Below are 24,842 nucleotides of genomic sequence, written 5' to 3'. Positions count from 1 at the left end.
ATAAAGTTCTGTTTTATCGCTATTTTCGTCATTGTTTCTCTGTGATTTGTGGACCCTAGTTTATTATCTGAAAAGGGCTCATAAGTCGCACGTTTATTGCACGCATAATCCAGTAAACGCCGTGTGGTCAGCGAGGACGTCACACGACAGACAACGTCAAGATAACGCCCGAAGCGGCGATTGTGGACGGCTGCACGCCAGACGCAGATCAATAACTGGCTGCCATGACAACAGCCCCCTCCCCTTGGCCACTTCGCCACCGCCACCGCACCACGGGATAGCTTTACGCCTGGCGACCTAGTTCACTGCGTGTGTACGAGTTTGCACGCTCGTCGTCAGGTCGACGTAGCGGATCATCGCATCCGACGGGTTTCGCACGAAACGAGCTTCATGCCGTCCATGGGTCTCCGCGGAAGATAGCTTTAACCAGCTGAAAGAGGTTAGTGAAGGTAGTTAAATGGGCCTCCGGTAAAATTGGGCTCGGGATCCACGCTTTCACCTCGTTTCTTGGCATCCGGGGTGAACAAGTCCACTTATACGTCCAGAAACACAACCTACATTTAGGTACCCGCAGAGGTTACGAATTTTTGGTGACATAATATTAAAATGTGCCACCTGTGCAATAATAGTTTCAGTGCATTGCGTCACTGCAGAAGCAGCGTTTGAAAAACTTAATAAAGTTGTAGGTACAATAAAGCACAAACAAAATAAGAAGGGTAGTAATTTCTGAACAATAGTCGCATATATGTGTTGTCTGTGTACAATGAAACACCTGTTCCGGTTGCAACTGACAATTCTGAGAATTGTGTGTGCACAAATATCTCTGGATGTCATTGTTTCTCTGTGATTTGTGGACCCTAGTTTATTATCTGAAAAGGGCTCATAAGTCGCACGCCTAAAAACCAGTTATGAAACTGAAAGATAAATGCGATCTATTTTAATAAATGAAAATGAATCAAAAACTTGTTTCACAAAATATTGTTATTATCTTTTATTTTACATGGTTGCGATTCTTTTTCAGTATTCCTATGTTACTTACTATTAATTTAATTGATGCCATTTTGGTTTTGAATAGACACGCGTTGACGTAAAATTACAGCTTGAAATAGGCAAAATAAATGAAACCGCGTTGTATCTTAATCATTATTGACAATGAGAAAAAAGACTGTCAGTAATGTAAGTGAGAACTGGTCTGGTAAACTATTAGACTATCGTTGAGATCTGCAATGATAACACGCATAATTACAAACATCATACAAAGTGTAATTTGCTGCAACGTTCTACGAATTTTAATTGAAAGTTCGTAGTGCTGGTGTTTCCTCATTAATTCAGAACATAGTTGAAAGATATTACTACGTCTCGTGTGTCTGCCATTTAAGGTTTTTGTTTGTGTTTTCTTCAGCGACTGAGATATTCCACAGCAAAACTATGACGTTGTGGGCGATTGGCGTATTTTTGTTGATGACATGGAGAGATGTTGCCCAGAATCGAAATTACTTTTTGATAACAGTATTTGATAGGATCGCACTTAATATCGTATGTGGTTAGAGAGTTGTTACAGTCATTAAAATAGTGATGCGAAATCCTGTTTATATCTATAATTTTCAAATAGAATCAGGTGTTGCTATTTTTCCGCGAAGAGTAAACGACTAGCGGATTGCAATGCATGCAAAATAAGAAAACGGCTGACTTACGGAGAGAATTGTATTTCAACTTCTTTTGTGTTGATTTACTGAAAATTCGCTAACAACTCATTGTCGTCATCTCTTCATTTGTAATGAATGATTCAATTTATCACTGTAGCTGACAATATATCAGATTTTGAGCTTGAAATTCGACATTTTTCTTAACATTAAGTCTGTTATGTAACGCTATGTCGAAATGTGGCATTTGATAGGAGATGTAGCATGACGAAAGACATTGTTTATTTACTTTCACTATTTGTTTTGATGTACTTGCTACGTCTGCCGCATATAAAGTAGAACGTAATTGAACTATACGTAAAAAAGACTGTTTTCAGTCGAAGGAACAGGGACGAAAAATGTGGAATGTTCAGAGATAACCTACTAGGGGTCTGCAAATAAACATATACGCAGTAAGCGAGGAGAAGTATTATGGTAGAATGTAGTACTTTATCTGTTCGGTGTTACATTTAAAATTCAGTGAATGCATCTTCCTAACTTTTCTAATAAGTTCACCGACAACAAACCGTTGTTTCGTGTGACAGAAGCACAGTAACACGACATAACGTGCCATTTGAATGCCGAGAATCGTCGCTGATGTAGAATAACTTTTATGCTTAGTTTTAACTTGAAACAGCTCTGCAGCATTGTAAAACGAAAATTATTTAAAAAAAAGGCTCAAATGGCTCTGGGCACTATGGGACTTAACTTCTGAGGTCATCAGTCCCCCAGAACTTAGAACTACTTAAACCTAACTAACCTAAGGACACCACACACATCCATGCCCGAGGCAGGATTCGAACCTGCGACCGTATCGGTCGCGCGGTTGCAGACTGCAGCGCTTAGAAGCGCTCGGCCACCCCGGCCGGCAAAATTATTCGAACGAACTATTATAGTAAACTACTTCAGCTTCAGGCATGTGAAAAATGTGATAGCCAAACACCAAAATAAATCACGAACTGCGATGTAAAGATCGAAAGCTGCACAACTGAACAGGCATAAAAAATTAATAACCTAATAGTCAATCATTTTTAATTATGTATTTGCGTGCTTCGCATCTAGCATATTTCTGTGTTAATAATCATCCATGAGCAGTTTTTTTACTCATTAGTGAGCCAGAGATGTATGTGCACATCCTTTTTAATGACTACAGAAAAAAATGTGTGTGAAATCTTATGGGACTTAACTGCTAAGGTCATCAGTCCCTAAGCTTACACACTACGTAACCTAAAGTAACCTAAGTACAAACACACACACACCCATGCCAGAGAGAGGACTCGAACCTCCGCCGGGATCAGCCGCACAGTCCATGACTGCAGCGCCATAGACCGCTCGGCTAATCCCGCGCGGCCTAATGACTACAGCTCGTGTTCTACGACAATTTGTACAATGATTTAACCGGTAAAAACCTGTTTTGTTGATAGAAGAGTAAAAATTTGTTTATGTTGTGAAAATTAAGCTTTAACTGCGCATTTCTGGGTTTATCACTATGTAACTTAGAAAGTTGTCCACGATTATTCGAGAATAATATCAGACTTATCCTTTGGCAGCAGAAGAATACGAAAAAAGAAATTCTTTCTCCATATCCAAAGGCTGCCACTTATCTGACATGCGAGTGAGCCGATGAGATCATCCAGTGTTCATATCTCTACAAATTTACAAATTTTACACCTAGGTACAGGAAACAAAAGAAAAATTCGGAGCAGGTATTAAAATCCATGGAGAAGAAATAAAAACTTTGAGGTTCGCCGATGACATTGTAATTCTGTCAGAGACAGCAAAGGACTTGGAAGAGCAGTTGAACGGAGTGGACAGTGTCTTGAAAGGAGGCTATAAGATGAACATCAACAAAAGCAAAACTAGGATAATGGAATGTTGTCTAATTAAATCAGGTGATGCTGAGGGAATTAGATTAGGAAATGAGACACTTAAAGTAGTAAAGGAGTTTTGCTATTTGAGGATCAAAATAACTGATGATGGTCGAAGTAGAGAGGATATAAAATGTAGACTGGCAATGGCAAGGAAATCGTTTCTGAAGAAGAGAAATTTGTTAACATCGAGTATAGATTTAAGTGTCAAGAAGTCATTTCTGAAAGTATTTGTATGGAGTGTAGCCATGTGTGGAAGTGAAACATGGACGATAAATAGTTTGGATAAGAAGAGAATAGAAGCTTTCGAAATGTGGTGCTACAGAAGAATGCTGAAGATTAGATGGGTAGATCACATAACTAATGAGGAGGTATTGAATAGGATTGGGGAGAAGAGGAGTTAGTGGCACAACTTGACTAAAAGAAGGGATCGGTTGGTAGGACATGTTCTGAGGCATCAAGGGATCACCAATTGAGTATTGGAGGGCAGCGTGGAGGGTTAAAAATCGTAGAGGGAGACCAAAAGATGAATACACTAAGCAGATTCAGAAGGATGTTGGTTGCAGTAGGTACTGGGAGATGAAAAATCTTGCACAGGATAGAGTAACATGGAGAGCTGCATCAAACCAGTCTCAGGACTGAAGACCACAACAACAACACAGCTAGGTACATGCATGAGTCGACGAGTTCCAATACTGGCTCACTGATGTCGGAACCATTAGCTAGTATTTTCCAGAATTTGTGAAGTGCACAATCTTACATTTTTTTACATGAAAAACAACTTGCCAATCTTTACTTCACTTTGAAATCTCATCAAGATCCGATTGGATGTCGGTGCGGCTTATTTCAGACAGTACATCACAAATAACTGCCCCATCCGCAGATATCCTGAATTTCCAATTGATATTGTCTGTCAGGTCACTGACACACAATTCGAACCTCAATGGTCCCCACACGCTTACCTGTGGCATGTCTGAAGCTGCTTCCACTTCTGTTGGCGACATTCCATTCCAAATGGAAGGCTGCGAACTCCCAACCAAGAAGTCCGCAATCCAGTTACACGGATTGTTTGATGCCGCATATAACTACACTTGTGTCAATAAGCGAACCGTTGGCGCGTACAGAGTCAGATGTTTTTTGGAGTCAAAAAAAGCCTCCACCTGACTGCCTTGATCCACGGATTTCAGGATTTCATGTGAGAAAAGTCCAAGTTCGGTTTTGCACGACTGTTGTTTTCGGGATCCATGTTGACTGTCATGGAGGAGGTCGCGTGGGCCGAGATACTTCGATTAAGATCCTGCGTCATCTTAAAATGCGTAAACAAAAAAAAAAAAAATACATATCCACCGTTCGGTCATGTTACACCAGTAGAATTTGAGTATTTTATCGTTTACCCATTTTACTCATATAAGTGTATGCGCCTGTACTAACAGAAGGATTTTAATGAAATTGACGGTGGCTGTGGAAGCCTACGTAATTATGGCTTGTCCTGGTTTAACAGAACAGCCGTTTCTAGAATGTGCCACGCTGCGTCTTTCTAGAGGTTGCACAACTGATTTTGGAATGCGATTTTCATCCAGTCCCTTTGCATTTCTGCCCAATTCTTTGTGATATTTATAAATGTTTGCCTCTGAAATTAGAGATATAACTCCTTTCTGATAGGATAGTACGGTAGGTTCTAGAGAACCCCTTTCCTACACTTCAGATTTCCTCGGAGCGATTGCTTTATTGAGCTTCCGAGTGTTCTGTCGAGTTTAATTTTTTCCATTTTATGTGCAATATTTCTTTTTAAGTGCTGCGGGTTTTGCTATTATGTGGAGGCCTACTCGCATCCTGCACTACAGCCAGACTGTGTTTCCGTAGGAGTCTAGCGATCTTTCCAGATACTTGGTCAACAGAAAATAGGTAAGAGATTTTTGACTTCTCTTCCTCGGTCTCAGTCTCCACCTCTTTCACAGACATTCTTGAGTTTGACTGCATCATTCTTTCAGTTTGATGATTTCACTACCCAATCCTTCGGGACACTAATCGGCGAGGTACTCCTTGTTTGAAAGTGTACGAGCTCTGTAGGCTAGAGTCTTTAGCATCGAATTTCTTTGTGACGGTTGGTGATGGCTCGAGGCGTGGAGATAGTACACTATTAACTCATTTATGCTGCTAACTTCGCATGTTAGTATCCATGTTTCACCGTTATCCAACTGAGTTGAACAATTATCTTTTCGTTTAATTTGTCTTTCTTTTCGGTCATAGTTTCATTGGGTCCTTTACGTAAGTATCCTGAGAAAGTCTACTAACAAAGTTTCAAGAATCGGCTTTAAATGATTACTCTAGGGATATACTACAACCTCCTACGTATCGCTCACACGTTGTAAGGCTGGAATTAGATTAATTACTGCACGCTCAGAGGCATTCAAACAATCATTCTTCCCGCGCTCCATACGTGAATGGCACATAAGAAACCCTAATAGCTGGTACAATGGGACGTACCCTCTGCCATGCACTTCACGGTAGTTTGTGGAGTATAGATGTAGATGTAGATATCGTGAAGGGAACATTATTATTCATGTACTGATACCAAAAGATGCTACGAATGTGTAGTATCCACTCAGGATGAAAGTGTCAGAAGGAAGGAAGATTTATAAATTTACTGCACACTTACAGTGAGTCCAAAAAGTATTCGTCCAGCTGTAATTTTTTAAAAAAATACTAAGTATATGTCACGTGAAAGAAAGAGAACATAAAATGTGAACTTCCAGTCATACGCAACGAACCTTGGTTAAGTCATTTTTATTGGTGGACAAGGAAATAAATAACATCCATAGCGATAACAAATTTGACAAAATGGAGGATTTGTTCAAGGGCTACTTCAAAAAGTATTCGTCCACTCACATTTTTTTATTTACAATCAAAAATTAATATTTAGTGGGGTTTCTCTTTGCAGATATTACTTCTTCTAGTCGTCTGGGCATTCATCTGGAAGTGCTTCCTTTATGTCTCTCGTGTCAGAAATGTGTCTTCTCCTGATGCTGTCACCCAGTACTTTCCAAAGCTGTGTAATAGGATTAATGTCTGGGCTCTGAGGAAGGTTGTTTAATTGTTTTGGGGTATTGTACAGGAGCCACAGCCTTGTATTTAGAGCCGTATGCTTTGGGTCGTTATCTTGTTGAAAAATGTAATTTCCTTGCGGACCTAATTTTTCGGCGCTAGGATTCAGATTTTTTCCCCGAATACCCGCACTTTCATTCTAAGGTACACGTAAACATATGATTTTTAAATCTTTGTAACAGTTAGCACATTGTGATATTTAAACAAAATAACACTAATATCATATGTCAAACAATTAGCACAGCGCGATATTTCAACGAATTCAGCTGTATTCCGAATTAAACAATCAGCGCTGTGCAATGCTTACAGCGTTCTTAGATGGTGATGATATGATGAAGGCGCATGATAGGAAGATCTGTAGCGCCAGTACAAAAATGCGATGAGATGGGTGTCAATAAAGGATCCAAAATTATTACAACGGGGCTGCAAATAAAGACATAAAGAACGTCCTAAAAACTTGCAAACTCTCTCTCTCTCTCTCTCTCTCTCTCTCTCTCTCTCTCTCTCTCTCTCTCTCTCACACACACACACACCCACACACTCACTCACTCACACACACACACACACACACACACAAACACACAAACAACGAGTATCATAACGTCAGATGTAATACACAATGATAAGGGAAAAAGCGAAAGGAAGTAAGTAAAAGAAAATAGCAGATGCCTTCGGATGGCTGGTCACTGGAATGGAAGGGATGAGCCAGCCGCTCTGCAAGACACTAAAATCTGTAGCTTAAAAGCTTATGCCAGAGTTTAGACACGTCACAGATTTTCAAAGCTTGACCACACTTGTCCCGTCATCAGCTAGAATAGAGGACAGATCCGTAGCTAAATTTGCTTCTGCCCACTTATTACAAAATAAAATGCGCTCAGTTAAAATGTAACGTACAGTAATTTGCACGCCACAAGTATCACAGACTGGAGGGTTGTCTCACCCGATTAGAAAGCCATGCGTCAGACGACAGTGTCCAATTCGGAGGCGGGTCAGAGCCACTTCATCCCGCCGAAGTGACCGGCAATAGGACCGCCACGGCCAGACAGTTTGCTTCACCAAGCGCAGTTTATTGTCTGTCACTACCAGCCACTCCTCCCCTAACTCTTTTATCTGCGACTCAGCAACGAGATAATAGCCTGCAAGGGAATGGCACACCGTGTACCGTTACGTTCCCTGTAGGCTTGTTGGTTGGTTGGTTTGGGGAAGGAGACCAGACAGCGTGGTCATCGGTCTCATCGGATTAGGGAAGGATTGGGAAGGAAGTCGGCCGTGCCCTTTCAGAGGAACCATCCCGGCATTTGCCCTGAGTGTCCCTGTAGGCTTCCTTGGCGACTTTGCCTGCATTTCATTTTCACAAATTTCCATGTGCTCTGGTACCCAGCAGAATGACACCTCCTTCCCCTGCCGCTATAGGACGTACAGTTGGTCATGTGTGAAATTTCAAATGGCTCTGAGCACTATGGGACTTAACTGCTGAGGCCATCAGTCCCCTAGAACTTAGAACTACTTAAACCTAACTAACCTAAGGACATCACACACATCCATGCCCAAGGCAGGATTCGAACCTGCGACCGTAGTGGTCGCGCGATTCCAGTATGTTGCGCTTAGAACCGCTCGGCCACACTGGCCGGCAGGGTCATGTGTAAACTGGACTATTTTCTCTGTTGGGTACATGTGCTGCAACGATTGTAGAACACTAAGGAAATCGGAGCTGATGAGAAACTGTTTGCCCTGCAGGCGGCCCATCAGCTCCATGAGATGACGTCATTATTTTATAGTACGCCACAAATTATACCACCATTTTGCAGAATATGCGATGATGACATTAAATTATAGTAATTCGGTCGCGCACCGTAATGTCTATGTGCCTTAACCTCGTACTAGGTTGGTGCATGTGTTCGTTGCGTTTATGTTTTGCGTGTCTGTATTCCGGTTACTATGGGTTTATTTATCAGTTGTCATTATTTTATTTGTAGTTCTCCCTTGCTATATGAGTTTACATACTCTTATTTTGTCATTTGGAGGTACTGAGTGGAGCTGTGGACGCTAGAAAATTGAATGCCAAGAGGAGGTCAGAGGAGGAGGAGATTAGTGTTAAACATCCTGTCGACAACGAGGCTATTAGAGACAGAGCAGAAGCTCGGATCTCGTACGGATAGGAAAGAAAATCCGCCGTGCCCTTTCAAAGGAACCATCCCGCCATTTGCCTGAAGCTGTCTAAGGAAATCACGGAAAACATAGGATGGCCGGACGCGGGTTGGACCCGTCCTCCTCCCGAATGAAAGTCCAGGGTGCTAACCACTGGCCACCTCGCACGGTAAATGTCAAGAGGAGAAATCGGAAGATTTCCGACATTCTTCTATCTGAGCTCAATAGAGAGGCGACAGCAGCGTACGCAGCCAAAAACATGTGCTTCGTGTTTGGGGATCATACCAAGATAGGCTTTCTCGTTTTAAGGAGGATCGTTCTGGCATTAGTGACTCTCCACGTTCAGGAAGAAACGGAAATCGTTTAAACACATTAATCCACGTCAATGTACTCGAGAAGTGGAAAATGTGATGAACTGTGGTCATTCCACCAACGTGCGACATTTGCATGTAATGGGGAAGGTCCAAAAATGAGTGCTCTCAGCCAAAATCACAAAAATCAGCGGGTGGCCATATCTGCATCTCTGCTTCCTCATCATGAATTAGCCGTCCGGAGTGGCCGAGCGGTTCTAGGCGCTACAGTCTGGAACCGCGCGACCGCTACGGTCGCAGGTTCGAATCCTGCCTTGGGTATGGTTGTGTGTGATGTCTTTAGGTTAGTTAGGTTTAAGTAGTTCTAAGTTCTAGGGGACTGATGACCTCAGAAGTTAAGTCCCATAGTGCTCAGAGCCATTTGAACTATTTTCATCATGAATTGACTCGTGAACAACATCGATCTTCGCCATCCTGAATCGTTACTGGTGTGACGAGAAATGGTGTCTTAATGCTAATATAAGGAAAAGAAAAGAATGGTTAGCCCAAACAAAGCAGCAGGTTCCCATACAAAGACCTGCGAGCGTTCACAAAAGACAATGTTATGCATCTGGGACGGTGTGGTGTACTACGAATTGCTTCCCCGAGGTGAAACCATCACTGCTGACGTTCATTATCAAAAACTGAAAAGTTTTGCAGACGCATTCCGAGAATAACGACTAGGAAGACTGCGTGGGTGATGCTACTCCATGATTACGGCCGCCCACAGTCTGCTAGACTAACAAAGAACACTATACAGGAATTGGGCTGGGAAGTCTTTCTGCACCCGCCTTATTCACCTGAACTTGCGACCACCAATTTTCACCTTTTCCGCTCTCTATGAGAGAATCTTTAAGGAACTTGCTTTTCAGACGAAAATGCGCCCCGAACACGGCTCTACATCTCCATCTACATGGATACTCTACAAATCACATTTAAGTGCCTGGCAGAGGGTTCATCGAACCACCTTCACAATTCTCTATTATTCGAATCTCGTATGGCGCGCGGGAAGAATGAACACCTATACCTTTCCGTACGAGGTCTAATTTCCCTTATTTTATCTTTGTGATCGTTCCTCCCTATGTAAGTCGGTGTCAACAAAATATTTTCGCATTCGGAAGAGAAAGTTGGTGATTGGAATTTCGTGAGAAGATTCCGTAGCAACGAAAAACGCCTTTCTTTTAATGATGTCCATCCCAAATCCTGTATCATTTCTGTGACACTCTCTCCCATATTTCGCGATAATACAAAACGTGCAGCCTTTCTTTGAACTTTTTCGATGTACTCAGTCAGTCCTGTCTGGTAAGGAGCCCACACCGCGCAACAGTATTCTAAAAGAGGACTGACAAACGTAGTGCAGGCAGTCTCCTTAGTAGGTCTGTTACATTTTCTAAGTGTCCTGCCAATGAAACGCAGTCTTTGGTTAGCCTTCCCCACAACATTTTCTATGTGTTTCTTCCAATTTAAATAGTTCGTAATTGTAATTCCTAGATATTTAGTTGAATTTACGACTTTTAGATTAGACTGATTTATCGTGTAACCGAAGTTTAACGAGTTCCTTTTAGTACTCATGTGGATGACCTCACACTTTTCGTTATTTAAGGTCAACTGCCAGTTTTCGCACCATTTCGATGTTTCTTCTAAATCGTTTGGCAGTTTGTTTTGATCTTCTTATGATTTTATTAGTCGATAAACGACAGCGTAGACGGCTGATCAGATTGTCTCCCAAATCGTTTATATAGATAAGGAACAGCAAAGGGCCTATAACACTACCTTGGGGAACGCCAGGAATCACTTCTGTTTTACTCGATGACTTACCGTCTATTACAATGAACTGTGACCTCTCTGACAGGAAATCACAGATCCAGTCACATAACTGAGACGATATTCCATAAGCACGCAATTTCACTACGAGCCGCATGTGTGGTACAGAGTTCTCCGCCTTAAAATACACGTGATTTCTACAGTCGCGGAATCGAAAAGTTACCCCAGCTTTGGCAGACTGCTGTAAATTCTGATGAGTAAAGTCTCTGTTATGTGTATCTGTTTTGCTTAATTAAATTTAGGGAGAAACGCTACGGACTTATGCAGCAAGCCAATCAATTAAGTAGTATAACTATGCTGCTTATGATTCTTCCTCTCGCTATGGTGCACATTGCACAAATGAAGGGCTCATGCAGCTGAACTAAAGAGAAAGTGGGAGGATGGGATGGGTTTTCCGCCGCAGAGCCATGGGCTTGACTAGGACACTTGCCAACTTCATTTTCCCAAGAATTTTTTTCGCACAAGTGCCCGAGACGTGACTGGGCATGTGTCAGCCTCAGCCGGGATGAAGGGGTTGGGAGTGAGGCTTCCGGTATGTCTTATCTCATCACCACGAGATAAGATAGTTATCTGTCCAAGTTCTCTCCTTGACACAGTAGTACTACATTGCATATCACTTGGCACCCATACCATCATGCCAGGCGCTAGGCATGTATGACGATGAGAAATGCAATCTGGCATTATGTTCATTTTACTCGGAGCCTCCACGGACGGATACGTCCATTGTGATGCTATACAGGGTTATTACAGATGATTGAAGCAATTTCACAGCTCTACATTAACTTTGTTATTTGAGATATTTTCAAAATGCTTTGCACACACATAAAAAAAACTCAAAAAGTTTTTTTAGGCATTCACAAATGTTCGATATGTGCCCCTTTAGTGATTCGGCAGACATCAAGCCGATAATCAAGTTCCTCCCACACTCGGCGCAGCATGTCCCCATCAATGAATACGAAAGCATCGTTGATGCGAGCTCGGCAGTTCTGGCACGTTTCTTGGTAGAGGAGGTTTAAACAGTGAATCTTTCACATAACCCCACAGAAAGAAATCGCATGGGGCTAAGTCGGGAGAGCGTGGAGGCCATGACATGAATTGCTGATCATGATCTCCACCACGACCGATCCATCGGTTTTCCAATCTCCTGTTTAAGAAATGCCGAACATCATGATGGAAGTGCGGTGGAGCACCATCCTGTTGAAAGATGAAGTCGGCGCTGTCGGTCTCCAGTTGTGGCATGAGCCAATTTTCCGCGGGCTACGCGTGAAACTTGCCCGCACGCGTTCAACCGTTTCTTCGCTCACTGCAGGCCGACCCGTTGATTTCCCCTTACAGAGGCATCCAGAAGCTTTAAACTGCGCATACCATCGCCGAATGGAGTTAGCAGTTGGTGGATCTTTGTTGAACTTCGTCCTGAAGTGTTGTTGCACTGTTATGACTGACTGATGTGAGTGCATTTCAAGCACGACATACGCTTTCTCGGCTCCTGTCGCCATTTTGTCTCACTGCGCTCTCGAGCGCTCTGGCGGCAGAAACCTAGTGCGGCTTCAGCCGAACAAAACTTTATGAGTTTTTCTACGTATCTGTAGTGTGTCGTGACCATATGTCAATGAATGGAGCTACAGTGAATTTATGAAATCGCTTCAATCATTTGTAATAGCCCTGTACATAAAAGACGCGCGGGGTAGCCGCGCGGACTCAGGCGCCTTGTCACGATCCGTGCGGCTCGCCCCGTCGGACGTTCGAGCTATCCCTCGGGCGTGGGTGTGTGTATTGTTCATAGCGTAAGTTAGTTTAAGTTAGATTAGATAGTGTGTAGGCTTAGCGACCGATGACCTCAGCAGTTTGGTCCCATAAGACCTTGTTGTTGTTGTTGTTGTTGTGGTCTTCAGTCCTGAGACTGGTTTGATGCAGCTCTCCATGCTAATCTATCTTGTGCAAGCTTCTTCATCTCCCAGTACCTACTGCAACCTACATCCTTCTGACCTTACCACAAATTAAATTAATTATACATAAAACCAAGATTCAGAAAGGACGATGTCATGGCACGTCTACACTGACGTGACAAAGTCATAGTATACCTCCAAATATCGTGTCGGTCCTCTTTTTGCCCGGTGTAGTGCAACAGCTCGACGTGGCACGGACGTCTGAAGTCCCCTGCAGAAATGTTGAGCCACGCTGCCTCTGCAGCCGTCCATAATTGCGAAAGTGTTGCCGGTGCGGGATCTTGGGCACGAACTAATCTATCGATTATGTCCCATAACTGCTCGATGGTAACCGTGTCGGACGATCTGTGTGGCCAAATCACTCGCTTAAATTGTCTGGAATGTTCTCCAAATCAATCGCAAACAATTGTGCCCTGTGTCATGGCGCGTCGTCATCCACAATAATTATATCCATCCTTGTTTCTACATCTGCATCGATACTCCGCAAGCCACCGTACGGTACGTTGCGGAGGGTACTGTGGTGTCGCCGCCAGACGTCACACTTGCTAGGTGGTAGCCTTTAAATCGGCCGCGGTCCGTTAGTATACGTCGGACCCGCGTGTCGCCACTATCAGTGATTGCAGACCGAGCGCCGCCACACGGTAGGTCTAGTCTAGAGAGACTCCCTAGCACTCGCCCCAGTTGTACAGCCGACTTTGCTAGCGATGGTTCACTGTCTACATACGCTCTCATTTGCAGAGACGACAGTTTAGCATAGCCTTCAGCTACGTCATTTGCCACGACCTAGCAAGGCGCCATATTCAGTTACTATAATTACTTCAAGAATGTATTCTGAACAGATAATATTGTGAATCATGTACCGTGGAGAGCGACGTTCATCATTAATGGATTAAAGTTAAGTATCAAACTAATTACGTCCGCTTTCTGAATTCTCATTCCTTGTCATGTTCCAGACCTCACGTCAGTATAGTTCTTCCCTCCTCACGCCAGCCTGCGTGAGCTAAAACACGTGCATTTCGGCCTCCCCTCGTAAAACGGTGTTGGCTCTTCAGCCAACACAAAAGGTACTCTCTACCACTGCTTATCATTTTATTTCCTGTTCCACTCGCAAATACACTCCTGGAAATGGAAAAAAGAACACATTGACACCGGTGTGTGAGACCCACCATACTTGCTCCGGACACTGCGAGAGGGCTGTACAAGCAATGATCACACGCACGGCACAGCGGACACACCAGGAACCGCGGTGTTGGCTGCGCAGCATTTGTGCACCGCCGCCGTCAGTGTCAGCCAGTTTGCCGTGGCATACGGAGCTCCATCGCAGTCTTTAACACTGGTAGCATGCCGCGACAGCGTGGACGTGAACCGTATGTGCAGTTGACGGACTTTGAGCGAGGGCGTATAGTGGGCATGCGGGAGGCCGGGTGGACGTACCGCCGAATTGCTCAACACGTGGGGCGTGAGGTCTCCACAGTACATCGATGTTGTCGCCAGTGGTCGGCGGAAGGTGCACGTGCCCGTCGACCTGGGACCGGACCGCAGCGACGCACGGATGCACGCCAAGACCGTAGGATCCTACGCAGTGCCGTAGGGGACCGCACCGCCACTTCCCAGCAAATTAGGGACACTGTTGCTCCTGGGGTATCGGCGAGGACCATTCGCAACCGTCTCCATGAAGCTGGGCTACGGTCCCGCACACCGTTAGGCCGTCTTCCGCTCAAGCCCCAACATCGTGCAGCCCGCCTCCAGTGGCGTCGCGACAGGCGTGAATGGAGGGACGAATGGAGACATGTCGTCTTCAGCGATGAGAGTCGCTTCTGCCTTGGTGCCAATGATGGTCGTATGCGTGTTTGGCGCCGTGCAGGTGAGCGCCACAATCAGGACTGCATACGACAGAGGCACACAGGGCCAACACCCGGCATCATGGTGTGGGGAGCGATCTCCTACACTGGCCGTACACCACTGGTGATCGTCGAGGGGACACTGAATAGTGCACGGTACATCCAAACCGTCATCGAACCCATCGTTCTACCATTCCTAGACCGGCAAGGGAACTTGCTGTTCCAACAGTACAATGCACGTCCGCATGTATCCCGTGCCACCCAACGTGCTCTAGAAGGTGTAAGTCAACTACCCTGGCCAGCAAGATCTCCGGATCTGTCCCCCATTGAGCATGTTTGGGACTGGATGAAGCGTCGTCTCACGCGGTCTGCACGTCCAGCACGAACGCTGGTCCAACTGAGGCGCCAGGTGGAAATGGCATGGCAAGCCGTTCCACAGGACTACATCCAGCATCTCTACGATCGTCTCCATGGGAGAATAGCAGCCTGCATTGCTGCGAAAGGTGGATATACACTGTACTAGTGCCGACATTGTGCTTGCTCTGTTGCCTGTGTCTATGTGCCTGTGGTTCTGTCAGTGTGATCATGTGATGTATCTGACCCCAGGAATGTGTCAATAAAGTTTCCCCTTCCTGGGACAATGAATTCACGGTGTTCTTATTTCAATTTCCAGGAGTGTAGAATGAGGGGAAAACGTCTGTCTGTATGCCTCCGTATGAGCCCTAATTTCTCGTATCTTATCTTCGTGCTCCTTACGCGCAATGTATGTTGGCGGCAGTAGAATTGTTCGACAGCCAGCTTCACATGCCGATCCTCTAAATTCTCTCAATAGTGTTTCTCGAAAAGAACGTCGCCTTCCCTCCAGGGATTCCAATTTGAGTTCCCGAAGCACCTCCGTAACACTTACGAGTTGTTCGAAACTACCGGTAACAAATCTAGCAGCCCGCCTCTGAATTGCTTCGATGTCCTTCTTCAATCAGACCAGGCACGGATCCCAAACACTCGAGCAGTACTCAAGGATAAGTCGCATCAGCATCCTATATGCGCTCTCATTTACAGTTGAAGGCTCTTTTCTAAAATTCTCTCAATAAACCGGTCGATCAATCGCTTTCCCTACCACACTTGTCACATGCTCGTTCCACATCATATCGCTTTGCATGTTTATGCCCAGATATTTAAACGACTTGACTGTGTGAAGCTTGACGCTAGTAATATTCTATCCGAACATTACAGGTTTGATCTTCCTAGGCCGCGCGGGGTAGCCGCGTGGTCTAGGGTGCATTGTCACGGACCGCGCGGCTCCCCCCGTTGGAGGTTCGAGTCCTCCCTTGAGCATGGGTGTGTGTTTTGTCCTTAGCGTAAGGTAGTTTAAGTTAGCTTAAGTAGTGCGTAAGCTTAGGGACCGATGACCTCAACAGTTTGGTCCCATAAGACCTTACCACAAATTTCCAGTTTTGATCTTCCTACTAATCCGCATTAACTTACAGTTTTTCCACATTTAGGGCTAGCTGCCATTTGTCACACGAACTGGAAATTTTCTCCAAGTCGTCTTGTATCTCCCTATAGTCACACAACTTCGATAACTGCCGGCCGCGGTGGCCTAGCGGTTCTAGGCGCTTCAGTCCAGAACCGCGCGACTGCTACGATCGCAGGTTCGAATCCTGCCTCGGGATGGATGTTTGGGATGTCCTTAGGTTAGTTAGTTCTAAGTTCTAAGTTCTAGGGGACTGATGGCCTCAGATGTTAAGTCCCATAGTGCTCAGAGCCATTCGAACCTTCGATAAGCTACCGTACACCACGGCTTCATCAGCAAACAACAGCAGACTACTGCCCTCCTGTCTGCCGAATCATATATGTATATAGAGAACAACAGAGGCCCTACCACACTTCCCTGGGGGACTCCTCAAGATACCCTTGTCTCTGATGAACACTCGCCGTCGAAGACAACATACTGCGTTCTATTATTTAAGAAGTCTTCGAGCCACTCACATATCTGTGAACTTATTTCACATGCTCGTACCTTCGTTAACAGCCTGCAATGGGGCACCGTGTCAAAAGCTTTCCGGAAATCTAGAAATATGGAATCTGTCTGTTGCCCTTCATCCGTAGTTTTCGCACGAGCGATGCTTTCTAAAACCACGCTGATTCGTGGACATAAGCCTCTCAGTCTCAAGAAAGTTTAATATATTCGAACTGAGACTATGTTCTAGGATTCTGCAGCAAACAAAAGTTGGGGATATTGGTCTGTAATTTTGCGGGTCCGTTCTTTTACTTCGTTGATATACTGGAATCCCCTGTGCTTTTTTACAGTCGCTTGGGACTTTGCCTGGGAGAGATATTCACGATAAGTGCAAGCTAGGTAAGGGGCTGTTGCCGTAGAGTAGTCTTTGTAAAATCGAACTGGGGTTCCATCCGGACCTGGTGATATATTTGCCTTCAGATCTTTCAGTTGTTCTCTGCGCCAGGTATGGTTATTACTACGTCGTCCATGCGGGAGTCTATGCTATGGTCAAATGACGGTACGTTTGTACGATTCTCCTGTGTAAACGATTTCTTCAAGGTGAAATTTAAAACTTCAGCTTTCGTTTTGCTATCTTCAACTGCCACATCAGACTAGTGAACAAGGGACTGAATGGAAGCCTTAGACCCGCTTAGCGATTTTACGTAAGACCAGAATTTTCTTGGGTTCTCTGCCAGATCTTTCGCTAACGTGTGACGGTGCTGGTTGTTGTATACTTCGCGCTTGGACCTTTTCACAGACGCACGAATCTGTACTAACTTTCGCTTGTCGTCATATATGCATTCCCTTTTGAACTGAGAGTGCAACAGCCTCTGCTTCCTCAGCATCGCCGCGCGGGGTAGCCATGCGGTCTAGGGCGCCTTGCCACGGTTCGCGCGGCTCCCCCCCGTCGGAGGTTCGAGTCCTCCCTCGAGTACGGGTGTTGGTATTGTCCTAAGCGTAAGTTAGTTTCAGTTAGATTAAGTAGTGTGTAAGCCTAGAGACCGATGACCTCCAGCAGTTTGGTCCTACAGGAACTTACCACAAATTTCCAAATTTCCTCAGCATCCGCCGAATTTCCTTATTAAACCATGATTGGTCTTTTTCGTCCTTAATCACTTTCTAGGCACATAACTCCCAAGGTCACGATTTACAATCTGCTTAAACTTTGCCCATAATTCCTCTACATCCAACTTACTGGAACTAAATGATGCCAATTCATTGTCTATGTGAGATGTTAATAGCTGCTTATCCGCTCTTTCTAGCAGAAACACTCTCCTGGCCTTCTTGACTGATTTATTAACTTTCGTAATCATAGTTGCTATTATGACATCATGACCGCTAATCCTCGTTTCTGTACTGACATCGTCGGTAAGGTCCAGCCGATTTGTAGCTACAAGGTCTAAGATACAGGGTGTCCGAAAAGTCTTTCCCTGATTACATAAATTGATAACTCAGGCTAGAAGTAAGATACAAATATGAAACTGGTGTCTAATTGTTTACTAACTATCAAAGTTTTTTTCACACATCAGTAAACTTCCACATGAGCACCCTTGGTAGCACGTAGCACATCCAGGCGATATTCAATTTCCGTCCACACATTAACCAACATCACTGGAGCGATCGATTCAACGACTGTGGTTATCCGTTGCCGCAGGGTTTCAAGATCTGGTACACGTGTTCGGTAGACCTCGTCCTTGACATAACCCCATAAAATGAAGTCTAATGGGGTTATGTCAGGAGAGAGTGGAGGCCAAACCGTTGGCCCATCACGACCAACCCATCGCCCAGGAAAGGTCATATCGAGATAGGCACGGATGTCCAAACCCCAATGAGGTAGTGCACCGTCTTGCTGAAACAAGACATCCGGGTGATACTGAAGCAGCTGAGGAACAGCATACAGTTGCAACATGTCCAGATACACTGCAGATGTGATGGTAGCCTCAGCGAAGAAGATTGGCCCGATAATTCGATCGTGCAATAGCGCGCACGAAACATTCACCTTTGGACTGCCTCTGGTGCACTCCATGACCTCGCCAGAGGGTTGTGAACCCCAAATGCGCACATTATGACGATTCACTACTCCACTGACAAAAAAGGTCGCTTCGTCGGAAAAGGCAATTCGTCTGAGATAACCATCATCGTCCTCAATACGTGATAGCATTTCGACCGCAAAGTCATATCGATGTGTACTGTCATTGGGCAACAAGGCCTGAACGATTTGCACTTTGTATGCACGAAACAATAAACGTTTGTGTAAAACGTCATGGAGAGAGCTTTTTGGCATCTGTAAGTCACGTGAGGCCCTGCTCACCGATTTCTTCGGACTTCGCAGAAAAGACTGCCTTACAGCTTCCACCCTGTCTGCTGAGGCTCTTGGTCGACCAGACCTCGGAGGGTCAGCAACCGATCCTGTGTTCTTGAACTTTTCATACCAGGCTTTAATGCTCTTGACATCAGGTTGATTCCTTCCAAATGTTGTCTGGAAGTGTCTCTGCACTGTGATTGGTGATAAAGGCTTATGGTACCACAGGACACACTGTGCCTTCTCCTGATTGTTTAACATGGCTTCTTGGACACTGCACCTCATCCACTACTTACGTACTGCGAACCTAAAACAGAAAAAAAACTTTGATAGTTGTAAACAACTCGACACAAGTTTCATATTTGTATCTTACTCCTAGCCTGAGTTATCAATTTATGTAATCAGGGAAAGACTTTTCGGACACCCTGTACTTGCAGTGTGTGTGCGGTGCCGAGCTAGCTGCTCAAGACAATTTTCAGAAAACGTGTTCAAAAGAATCCATAGATATCCCATTCCGTACTCGGCAGGCTAAAGTCGTCTCCAACCAGTATTGCATGATCTAAGTATTTACGCGCTGTTGACTGTAGAGTTTCTGTGAGTGACTCCAGTAAAAACATCCTACAATTAACTTGGCTTCATCTACACCTGTTATAAGCGATCAGATGACTTCACTGTCACACTCACTTTCGACCTCAATAGAGACAATTTTTTTTTTCAACTGCACTGAACACTTCCCCCTCCTATGGCCTCTAATATGTCTTTCTGATAGACGTTCTACGACTTGCTAAATATCTCAGAGCTTTCCACTTCGGGTTTCAGCTAGCTCTCGGCCCCAAGAATAATTTCAGAGCGAGAATTTTCCTGGAGGGCAGTAAATTCGGGAACTTTATTACGAATACTTCAACAGTTTACTGATAAAAATGTGGCAGTTGAAGCGTCTTTATTCTGAACGCCGTTTGACTTCCCTTGCTGCATATCGACTGGCGAGTGCTCTTTAGAAGACCTCAAACTAGTGACGTTCAATCCACAAGTATTCTGTTACCCGAGTTGCTGCTTCCTTAGTGTAATGCATCACTGACCTATCAAGGGAAGTCCTACAAATTCCCACACGATAAGGCAGGTCTATAAATCTGCAGCCAAGACCGTCACAGAGTCGACGAAGCCGTTGACTGAGTCCGTCAACTGGGCTCCTAACCAAAGGGCCCTGATCAACTCTGAGAACGATGCTGCAAATTGCGAGCTCTACTTGCACCCCGCGCGCGGCGCCAGCAGTCTTCACCACTTCCACCAGCTGCCTGTGCGAACTGAGGATCGCCTCAGAACCCATGTGATCGCCGTTGCTGGAGCCACGAGATGCAGACGACTGCGCCCTGAACGCTCGATAGCCACAGGCAAGACTTCCTCCACATCTCGGATGAGGCCCCGCGGCAGACATACCGAGTGCACATTGGCTTTCGTTACAGTCCTTAACGATATCTGCGTAAGACGCTCCGTAACGCTCCTAACATTGGAGCTCCCAGTAACTAGTAAACCCCTCCCCCCGTGTGCCTGCTCGGGCCTGCTGAAGGAGCGGTCACCTGTCCAGTCACTGGGTCAATGAGCGATGCCAGGCGACCAGTCTCCACAGTGGCTCTCCGCCTCGAGTGAAGCGAACGCGTTACCACCCGCCACTCACCATGCTGTGAGAGTGGATCCAGTGCGCTGGGTGCACTAGAAGGTGTCTCGGGAGCAGAGCCCGAGGACAAACCAAGTGACAACTGAGGTGTCTCATGCGGCGCGCCAGGTTCTCCGCCACAGCTACAAGCCGACGTCACAGCCTGAAGGTGACTGACCGTAGCCAAAAGCACAGTCAGCTGTTCGCAAACTGCGGTGTCCGCACACAGCATGCACAAATTCTAGCCACCCTAGCAAGGGTAATTGAAGAAGTGAACTATAAAAGCGGACAGTCCTAGATATGCAACTTGCTACCCTCCTGATTCAGCAATGGACGCTGATGCGTTAATGAGCTGCGTAGCTGGCTGTTCAGTGAGCATCTACGAGGGCTATGCCGAAAGTTTTTAGCAGAATGTGTGAAAAAAAATTTATTTGCAAAAAAACGTTTACAACTTTTCAAAATACTCTCCATTAGCATGTATACATTCTTCCATTCTCTGAAACCACTTAGAAAATGTGTCAGTCCAAGCTTCTTTTGGGATGTGACTTAGTGCAGTCTCGTACGCTGCAATGGCCTCTTCATCTGATGAAAACCACTGCCTTCGAATTTTTTCCTTAGTCTTAGGGAACAGAAAGAAGTCACAGGGGGACAGGTCAGGTCAATAGGGGGGATGGGGTAACACGCACTTTTTCCTTCTTCAGAAAGTCCTGTGTGCAGATGCATTGTCGTAATGCAGCAGAAGATGCCCATTCTTGGACTTTGGATGCTGTGACTTCCATGTGGCGATGACTTTTGGAAGACAATCGTTCATGTACCATTCAGCATTGACTGTACGACGTGTGTCTTAAGATCACAGGAGTCTTAAGATCACAGAAGTGAGATGCCCGATCTTTGTGGAAAAACTTGCCACCATCTTTTTTCCAGAGCTCCGACTTCGTCGAGCTTTTGTGGGTGGTTCCTCCCCTGGAAAGCACCACACAGAAGACTGTCTCTTCGTTTCAGGGTCATAATGGTAGACCTACGTTTCATCACCTGTGACGATATTGTTGGTGTCTTGGGACTTTCTTCCATTGAATTTTTCGAGCATGAAATGACACCAGTCCACTCTCGCCTCCTTTTGGCTTTCTGTCAGGGAATGTGGCACCCAACGGGCGCATCTCTTAGTAAGGCCTAAGTGACTGTGAATGATGGTCTACGAGGTGTGGCTAGAAAAAAACCGGACTAGTACTGGTGAAACAATAAAACGAATGCAATAAGGCTGAAAGTCGCGTGGCCTGTCACGTGACTCTCGCTCCGCCTACTGCTCGAGTTTCATCTGCCTCCTGCACTCAGTCTGCCTGTGGCATCTGTTTTAAGTAGTTGACGTTTTGTCTGTGCGTCGGAAAATGTTGAGTGTACAGAAAGAACAGCGTGTTAACATCAAATTTTGTTTCAAACTAGGAAAATCTGCAAGTGAAACGTTTGTAATGTTACAACAAGTGTACGGCGATGATTGTGTATCGCGAACACAAGTGTTTGAGTGGTTGAAACGATTTAAAGATGGCCGCGAAGACACCAGTGATGACACTCGCACTGGCAGACCATTGTCAGCAAAAACTGATGCAAACATTGAAAAAATCAGTAAACTTGTTCGACAAGATCGCTGTTTAACAATCAGAGCAGAGCAGCGATCTTGTCGAACAAGTGTACCGATTTTTTCAATGTTTGCATCAGTTTTTGCTGACAATGGTCTGCCAGTGCGAGTGTCATCACTGGTGTCTTCGCGGCCATCTTTAAATCGTTTCAACCACTCAAACACTTGTGTTCGCGATAATCAATCATCGCCGTACATTACAAACGTTTCACTTGCAGATTTTCCTAGTTTGAAACAAAATTTGATGTTATCACGCTGTTCTTTCTGTACACTCAACATTTTCCGACACACAGACAAAACGTCAACTACTTAAAACATACGCCACGGGCAGACTGAGTGCAGGACGCAGATGAAACTCGAGCAGTAGGCGGAGCGAGAGTCACGTGACAGGCCACGCGACTTTCAGCCTTATTGCATTCGTTTTATTGTTTCACCAGTACTCGTCCGGTTTTTTTCTAGCCACACCTCGTATGCTACTGTTTATCCAACATTTAGGGTCCCTTCCATGTCGCAAAATGTAAGATGTGGATCTTCTTTGATCATTTTTCTCACAGTATCAATGTTTTCAGGAGTCACAGCTGTTGCTGGCCGACCGGGATGAGGTTCATCTTCAATTGACTGCCGACCCCTCGAAACATCGCCATTGTCCTCCGCCTTACGGTTTACGGGCTGCTAAAAACTTTCGGCATAGTCCTCGTATTGAGCTACAATCTGGGTGAATTTACACACACAAAAATGCGCGATTAAACCTCATAAACATAGAATAAATATACTACGTGGAAAACACAGAGAAAGATAAACACTTAACTTGCCGCTTTGTAGACGTATGTCAACTGAGAGCTGCCATGAATAGCCGCAAATGGTCTCCAGGTTGCCGAACGTAACGAATTCCAGTGAATGATCAGTTCAGTTGGACCAGAGGACCCAGTCCGTTCCATGTGAACACACCCCACACCATTATGGAGTCACCACCAGGTTCCACAGTGCCTTGTTCACAATCTGGATCCATGGCTTCGTGGGGTCTGCGCCACACTCGAACCCTATCAACTGAAATCTGGACTCATCTGACCAGGCCACGCTTATATAGTCGTCTAAGATCCAAGTGGCCGGCCGTTGTGGCCGAGTGGTTCTAGGCGCCTCAGTCTGGAACCGCGCGACCGCTACGACTGTAGGTTCGAATCCTGCCTCGGGCTTGGATGTGTGTGACGTCTTTAGGTTAGTCAGGTTTAAGTAGTGTAAGTTCTAGGGGACTGATGACCTCAGATGTTAAGTCCCATAGTGCTCAGAGCCATTTGGACCATTTTAAGACCCAAGTGACAAGGTCATGTGCCCAGCAGAGGGGCCGCATGCGATGCCGCGCTATTAGCAAACCCACTCGTGGCAATCGTCTGCTGCCATAGCCCATTAACCCCAAATTTCGTTGCGCTGTCGTAACGGATATGTTCGTCGTTCATCCCACATTGATTTCTGCGGTTATTTCAGGCAGTGTTGCTTCTCTGTTAGCACTGACAACTCTACGCAAACGCCGCTGCTCTCGGTCGCTAAGTGAAGACCGTCGGCCACTGCGTTGTCCATGGTCAGAGGTAATGGCCTGAAATTTGGCATTCTCGGCACACTCTGGCTCCAACTACCATTCCGCGTTTCAAAGTCTGTTGATTTCCGTAGTGCGGCCATAATCACGTCGAAAACCTTCTCAGGTGAACCGCGTCAGTACAAATGACTGCTCCGCCAATGCACTGCCCTTTTACACCTTGTGTACTCGATACTGCCGCCGTCTGTGTATGTACATAACGCTATTCCGTGGCTTCTGTCAACTCAGTGTACGACCAGTGAGCACACAGCTTACGGCACGCCTCTCACTGAAGCTGCAACAGCGGTCACCAGGATGGCAGCACTGCGGCAGATGTCGTCACACTGTCAGTATACATAGTCACCTGTTTTGCTGCAAACAGTTCAGTATCCTTAATCAAATTACCTTACGTATGATTCTACAAGGTCGAACAATTCGTGTGTCCTCTCAGCGGTAGACGCGTAGGCTCATTGAGACTCTGCATAATACACTATTGGCCATTAAAATTGCTACACCACGAAGATGACGTGCTACACACGCGAAATTTAACCGACAGGAAGAAGATGCTGTGATATGCAAATCATTAGCTTTTCAGACCATTCACACAAGGTTGGCGCCGGTGGCGACACCTACAACGTGGCGACATGAGAAAAGTTTCCAACCGATTTCTCATACACAAACAGCAGTTGACCGGCGTTGCCTGGTGAAACATTGTTGTGAAACCTCGTGTAAGGAGGAGAAATGCGTACCATCACGTTTCCGGCTTTGATAAAGGTCGGAGCGTAGACTATCGCGATTGCGGTTTATCGTATCGCGACATTGCTCCTCGCGTTGGTCGGGATCCAATGACTGTTAGCAGAATATGGAATCGGTGGGTTCAGGAGGGTAATACGGAACTCCGTGCTGGATCCCAACGG

The 24,842-nt window shown here is 45.4% G+C and overlaps 1 protein-coding gene across 1 annotated transcript in view; it reads left to right on the top strand.

The window, feature by feature from the left end:
• The first annotated feature begins 297 nt into the window (after positions 1-297).
• Positions 298-24,842, top strand: part of LOC126144361 (transmembrane protein 181) — a 233,961-nt gene continuing 209,416 nt past the window's right edge. The window contains exon 1 of the mRNA XM_049915486.1: positions 298-439. The gene's annotated coding sequence lies outside the window, so the exon portion shown is untranslated. The remainder of the gene's footprint in view (positions 440-24,842) is intronic.

Source organism: Schistocerca cancellata, chromosome 2, assembly GCF_023864275.1.
Source record: "Schistocerca cancellata isolate TAMUIC-IGC-003103 chromosome 2, iqSchCanc2.1, whole genome shotgun sequence".
Lineage (NCBI taxonomy): Eukaryota > Metazoa > Arthropoda > Insecta > Orthoptera > Acrididae > Schistocerca > Schistocerca cancellata.
This window is presented reverse-complemented; position numbering and strand designations above follow the sequence as displayed.